The sequence below is a fragment of the Antrostomus carolinensis genome, unplaced genomic scaffold, assembly GCF_000700745.2.
Source record: "Antrostomus carolinensis isolate BGI_N321 unplaced genomic scaffold, ASM70074v2 scaffold1700, whole genome shotgun sequence".
Lineage (NCBI taxonomy): Eukaryota > Metazoa > Chordata > Aves > Caprimulgiformes > Caprimulgidae > Antrostomus > Antrostomus carolinensis.
The window spans coordinates 38,350-44,786 of NW_010286242.1; the positions used below are offsets into that span (position 1 = coordinate 38,350).

Here is a 6,437-nt window from a genome sequence, read left to right on the forward strand (position 1 = left end):
TAGTTGTTGGGGAGATGGTTGTTGGATACTTGGAAGTTTTGTGGGAATATATTGTATACAGTTTTCTTGAGAAGAGGAAAGACAGAATGGTTAGGATGCTCCAGGTAATCTGTCTTAATACCCTTCTGCATTTGAGTTTCTAAGCCTTCCATTGGGCAGGCTTGGGAGTGAAAAAAAAATTGCAGCTCACATTTACAGTTCATTGGTTCGTGCCAGTAGGCCACAGATGACCTACTGAGAAGATCCTGTGATAGCATTACTTGGAGGTAAAATAAAATCTCCCTACACCCGCCTTCCCCTCTGCCCCCCCGCATGGAAACACACCCTCGCTGCGATCCCACTTGCTGCTTGTTAGCTCCTGTCCCTGCTCCCTGCTGCCGTGTCAGGGTTAATACTATGTGAAAGAGAAACTGGCAAATAGGGAAAGCCATCTTTGTGTGCGTATGTGTGTCTGAGCACTGCTGTTTCATAGGCTCTGGCAGCTGCTGCATGGCCGATGATGCTTGCTCTCTCTTTTTCACCCTGCCTCCCTGCAGACGACTAATGAATCATTTCTAGCCTGAATACTAGCAGTGCAAACACACCAATGCCGCTGCTGCCGACGCTGCCGCCTTTCTCTCCAAGGCTGTAATTTGACACAGTAGACTGCAGTTCTCTCTCGGCAATGATCTTGCTCAACATCGGAAGCACTTGATTTGAAGGTATGCTGAGATTTCACCCTTTCTAAAAATAGCTATTTCTGTTAAATGCTTTACGGGCCAAATGAGGGTGGGAGGGCTGAAGATTTGTAGGGGTGTGTGTGTGAGAATCATCTTTTTCGTTAGCAGTAATGTAGCAGTAACTCTTATCAGAGGCAGAAAAACTTTATTATTCTGCAGCAATTTGATGATGCCCTTCACTGGATCTTTTCTTCTAGGTGCTGCTTAGAATAATAAAATGTGTTAGTATCATGCACGAGCACTAGGTAAAGGGATTAAACTCTTGCTAGATTATTCCATCCTCCCTCCTATTGATGTTTAATCTGATGTCATTTTCCAGTCACTTTTAAGGTTTCCAATAAGGTAAATACTATATTGACAGGTTTGATGATGCCATGTTTCTTTTCTGTATTGGTGTCTGTGGGCAAAGTTAGTAATCATACTGGCTAGCAGCTCCCTCCCCCTCCCCAAGCATGGTGCATGTTCACAGTGTCTGTTTGCTTTGCAGATGTATATTGTCATGTCATGGCAAAGTCATCAATGTGACTACTCTTCCAGACAGATATTCTTAATGAAATTTTATGTGACATTTGTCTGGCATCTAATGCTAAATTAGACCAATTGCAAGTAAATCTCTCATCCTTTTTTGGTAGAAGGGAGAGATCTTCTGCAGCTATATATGTATATATATCTGGACACACTATACATAGCAGTGTGTGTGGGAAGTATGTTATGTATATCAGTATGTAGAACAAAATAATAACATTTTATGATAGCATAGGCATATAAATACCAGTTAATTAGTTAGCACATACCAATATGCTGTGCTCTGTATTATAGGGGATACTGCAGGGTTTTTTTATTAACCTCTTTTCAAAATTGGCTGTTGCCTATAGCGTTGGGCTGAGAACGTGTGCCTCTCCAAGAGGGATGTGAGATGTTATGGTCGACATTACAGTTGTACATGGTCTTAGTACAATTTTAACTGAGGAAAATGTAAGTGCCTATTAAGGGTTTGTTTTTTCTTTTGAAGCTACTGCTGTCTGTTATTTTAGTGGTAAAACACTGACTGGGCTTTTTTGTCCAGTGCAAGTAGTGATGCAGAGTTTATATATAAAATAAGTCAGCAGTATAACTTATTAATGAGCCTTGTCACTGCATCTGGTAAATACAGTCTGCTCCTTAAGTGACTGGGTATATTTTGAAGAAATGCCTAAAATCAAAGCTTTTGATCTTAACTTTAAGAATTGCACCAAGTATGCTGAGACAGGGAAAGAAGACTACGATTGCCATCATCAAAATATAAATAAGGGCTATTGCTTAGCAAGATACAAGAGCTGCCTTAAGAAAACTGCATGAAATATTAAAACACAGGCCAAGCAGTACAGTGGAAATTAAAGCACCTCCTTAAGTTCAATACAATAAAAAATAGCAGTATACATGAACTGATAAGAAAATGACTGTAGTCACTTTATATTTCAGCTTTTTTGATCAGGAGGTGTTACATTTTTATTAGAGGAGGGCTTTCAAGTCTACCCAGCTGGCAAATGAGGAAGGCAATTCAGATCAAATATTACAGATGTCAGCCAGGATTCACCACTGTAGACCATCCTGTGACATACATATGCATTACTTCTAGTACCTTAAAGGAGGGTATTGTATCTTTTTTAGGTGACTTATTTTTGTTCAAGAGATCTGGTGGTCCTGAACAGTGGCTTTGTGCATGCTGCTTGCTTTTTAATAGGAAAAAGACCTACTCTAAATAAAACCAGTGAAGTGGTCATGCTGCCTGCAGACTAGAGAGCAACCCTGACTTTTCATTGCTTTATATCTCAATGGGTCCCAGCCTGCTAACATACAGCATGACTGTATATTAGAGGCACTCAACAGAGGTGCAGTGTTATTAAATACAACTTCATATATCTGGGAGTACCTGGAGCACCTTTTTGAGAAATTTAATGTGTTGAATTTTCTAGAATTATAACCAAATTACAGCTTTAAAATGGCAAATGGTTTTTTAGAGGTAGGAAAAGTGAGCTGGAGCAAAATATGGGACAGTGCAGTGCCACAGATTTCTGCATGAAAATGATCTGAATAGCTGACACATGCTTCTTTAGTAGTTAACTGACAATTACAAGCTCAGAAACCTTAAGCATCTCTGTGTGTGGCCAATCTCATACTGACACAAGCTAGGTATTTACTTTTGCATATATACAAAATATGTATCTCTTTGAATGTAATCACATTCTCTTTTAGATATGTGTTAGATGTGCATACTGATGGTAGTTTAGATAGGTGTGTGATATTGAGTATGAAATGAATGTGTAAGCACAACAGTGTTCATTCTGGTAATAGCTTATGACAAAACTCTGAGCCCTTCTGGCTTGAGAGGAGTAGAAATCAGATGCCTGCGATTACTGGATAATTAGTATCCTCTGGTATGCAGGGTTTTCCTTTATGTGTGTCAAATGCCCCACCACCTATCAAAATTAAATGTTCAAAATCACGCTGCCTTTATTCTGAAATAAGAAACTAGATGGTCATGCATCACTGTCCTGTCCTTTCAATATTTATATTGAATGAAGTATGGTTTGAGAGTCAAGGTTGTTTTTAATGTAATTGAAATTGTTATAGGCCCTCATCACTACTAGAAAATATGTCAGATGTTGTGTTCTATGCTGACTGTCCACCACAGATAAGAATTGTCATGAAGCATTGCTGACAGTAGCATTTACCCATTGCCATTAGAATTGAAAAATATATACCAATTTCATGATTAAAAATAGAATTGGAATGTTATGTTGTCACAGTGCTGGAAAAATGTAATTTCTAAAGCAGTGTGTCATGAAACCAGTTTCTGTTCACCAGTGAAAATGAAGGCTTTTGTCAGATTTGTTTGCACAGAGTGAGCTCTTGGAAAATAGCAATGATAACATTCCCCTGGCAGAACAGTTAATGGTCTTCTGGAGCAGCTGGTTGACACTGAAGTTTGAATGTGGTCGTTGAGGGTTTCTTTGCTAACTGTAACCATCCTGTTAAATAACATGTTGGAGTCATGTTCATTATGTAAAGTATGATTATAAAGCCACCTGTGGTTGGCATTTTGGTGAGGAAATTAGAGTGGCTTATAGGCTTGTGGCTCAACACTTCAGCTTGTGATGTGGCACTTAATAAGGAAATCAGAGTGTGACTTCCAGCTCTGCCACAGATTCTGTGAATGGCCCTGGGCAAATCACTTAGTATCTCTTGGGCTCTGTTCTCTTTCTGTAATTGGGAATAATAATGAACCCTTTCCATTACATTCTACTTATTTTATCTGCTTAGAAAATGAGATCTTCAAACCAAAGACAGTCTTCTTCATCAGGATGCTAAATCCCCATGGAGGTTTCTAGATGCTACTTATAAATCACTTGACAGTCTGCATTGTATGTTGTTGATCTATAGAAAAAAATTTCCAAGTGTCAGAAGAATCTGAAGTGATTCCAAGCTTTTTGGAATAACATTTGATTTGTTAAACTTTCTGTTGTGCTCACGGGTATGTTCGGTTTGGACTGAAGAGCCTAGTTTCCCTGATGGTGGTGGTGGTTTGGTAGAAACATTTACAGTGCAAAAGTCAGCACAGAGGAAGTGCAACCACAGGGCCAATTTTTAAATTATTTTAAATTGTCATAAAGTTTTATCTGTTTTGTATTACAAACAGTATAACGCTTGGTTTCTAAGGCAATAAGTATTAATATGCCAAATGTTTTATGTTCATCAGCATGCAGCAGCGGTGCACAATTTTACCATAAAGAATCAAGGGGAAGGTATTGCAAATATAATAGTATGGCACAGTCTCTCTTTTCTATTCCCATCTAATGACTATTAGAAACTGTCTTCCATACATACACCCCTTTCCTTCCATGCCCACCTCCACTGGCACTAGACTGATTTTTTTATTTTTTTTTCCCCCTGAGGAGCATAAATATTTTTTTACAGACAGCTTCAATTAAATTTTTACATTGAATGTGTGGAGGAAAAAAATTACAATAATACCTCCTCTCACCAATCTTGGAAGGAAAATAAGCCCTTTTTGAGCCAGGTTAACTTGTTTAGAGTTGGCTTAGAAAAATCCTAAATTGCAACTAAATTTCTCCCAGAATCAGGAATTTATTCTGTGGCTTCACCATTTCAGCTCCTGCTTAATATTTCTGTACCTCCTTTTTATACTTGAAAAATGTTACTTGTTACTTCTATATGGAATATCATGGTGCCTTTTCACTGACATGGAAAGTGCATCTTTAGTAAGTCCATTGTTCAACTTGCTTGAAATATTCTCTGATATTAATCAACAGGGACTTTTATAGATCTGTGCCAGTTTACACCAGGAGGGGTAGCTCAGCACAGTATCTCTGGGAGTGTGCTAATGGGCTAAAGTCTTACTGAAGATAGATAGAGTTGCTGTTGCTTAGAATTCAGCTGGATGAAGCTCTCAGTTGTCACTGTAACGAGCAGTACGTGGCTGAATCTGTCCCCTGTTTACTGCATTTCCCCTCTTCTGTGACAGTCACAGTTTTACCTATTGGTTAAATCCTCATTTCTGCTCTTTCCACTTCCCTGCCCTCTATTCTGCATATAGTTTAAAGCATCAAGAATATTCTCTGTCTATTCCAGGAGAATATTTCTTCCTTTCTCTCTTGTTTACTGCTTGCTAATTAAATTTTGTAGGTGGCAGTTTGAAATCTTAGTGGGACGAGTCATGTGACTGCTAATGCTCTGCAGATCTCTATTACATAACCTTTAAGTAGTTTGGGAAAATGTGCTTGTGTCATACTGGGCCTGACATAAGGCTCTGTCTGAAGCAAACAGTCCGATCAGATTTTTTTATATACAATGACTGTAGAAATCTTGTGGATGGTTTGTTCTGGCACAAGATTTGTGCTCTTATTTGTCAGGCCAATTGTCTTATTTCTCTGAAATGCTTTGCAATCTGCACTGTCTGCCTTTCCTGCAGGGTAAAAGAAGGGAGGGGTTAGATTTAAACACTGTGACATGCCAGGTAATGATCAAATGAATATTAAATGCAGGATGTGAGGATCCCTTCTGTTTTCCTGATAGGTTTGTTCATTTTAGTTTTGAAGTGACCAGAGTTCAGAACAAACATAGAAAACCTCTCAGTCTGTCCCCCCACTCCTTCACCTCCTACGGATCTTAATTGGGCTCTGGTGCATTATGCAAAATGAAAATGTAAATCAATACAGAAGTTTAAAGAAATGCTATGTAGGGATGATCAGTTTTTAATGCATGGTAATTCATTAGCTTACTGTTTTGCAAAAGGAGCAATTTTATAAGTGGCAGCAATGTATACACTCATAGAATAATAGCCCCTCTTGCTTTTTATGAACCAGCACCATCTTTTTCGTCCTACTTCACGTGCAGTTTCCCTTTTTTGTTGCCTACAACATATGCTATCCAATGCAGCTTAAACACTCCATTGCTGATGGACCAGCTCTGTCCCCTGAAGAAAGTAAGCCTCATTTTGTTTTCCTGGCTGGGATATGGGCCTTGGAGGCTGTGTCTTGTTTGTGGCTCTGACATTTGACATGCTGTGTGTTCTCAAGTAAATCAGAAGAGATCTTTCTGCCTCAGTTTCTTCATCTGCTGGGAAGGCTTAGTGGTAATGAGCTGCTGTAGCCTTGCAACGAAAGTTGCAGTTAGAAACTAGAAACAACTGGATTAAATTTTGGGTCTCTGTTGTGG

At 38.9% G+C, this 6,437-nt stretch overlaps 1 protein-coding gene across 1 annotated transcript in view; it reads left to right on the forward strand.

The window, feature by feature from the left end:
* Positions 1-610: 610 nt before the first annotated feature.
* The window catches only part of RIMBP2 (RIMS binding protein 2), a 126,614-nt gene continuing 120,787 nt past the window's right edge, over positions 611-6,437 (forward strand). Inside the window, exon 1 of the mRNA XM_010175304.1 lies at positions 611-701. The gene's annotated coding sequence lies outside the window, so the exon portion shown is untranslated. The remainder of the gene's footprint in view (positions 702-6,437) is intronic.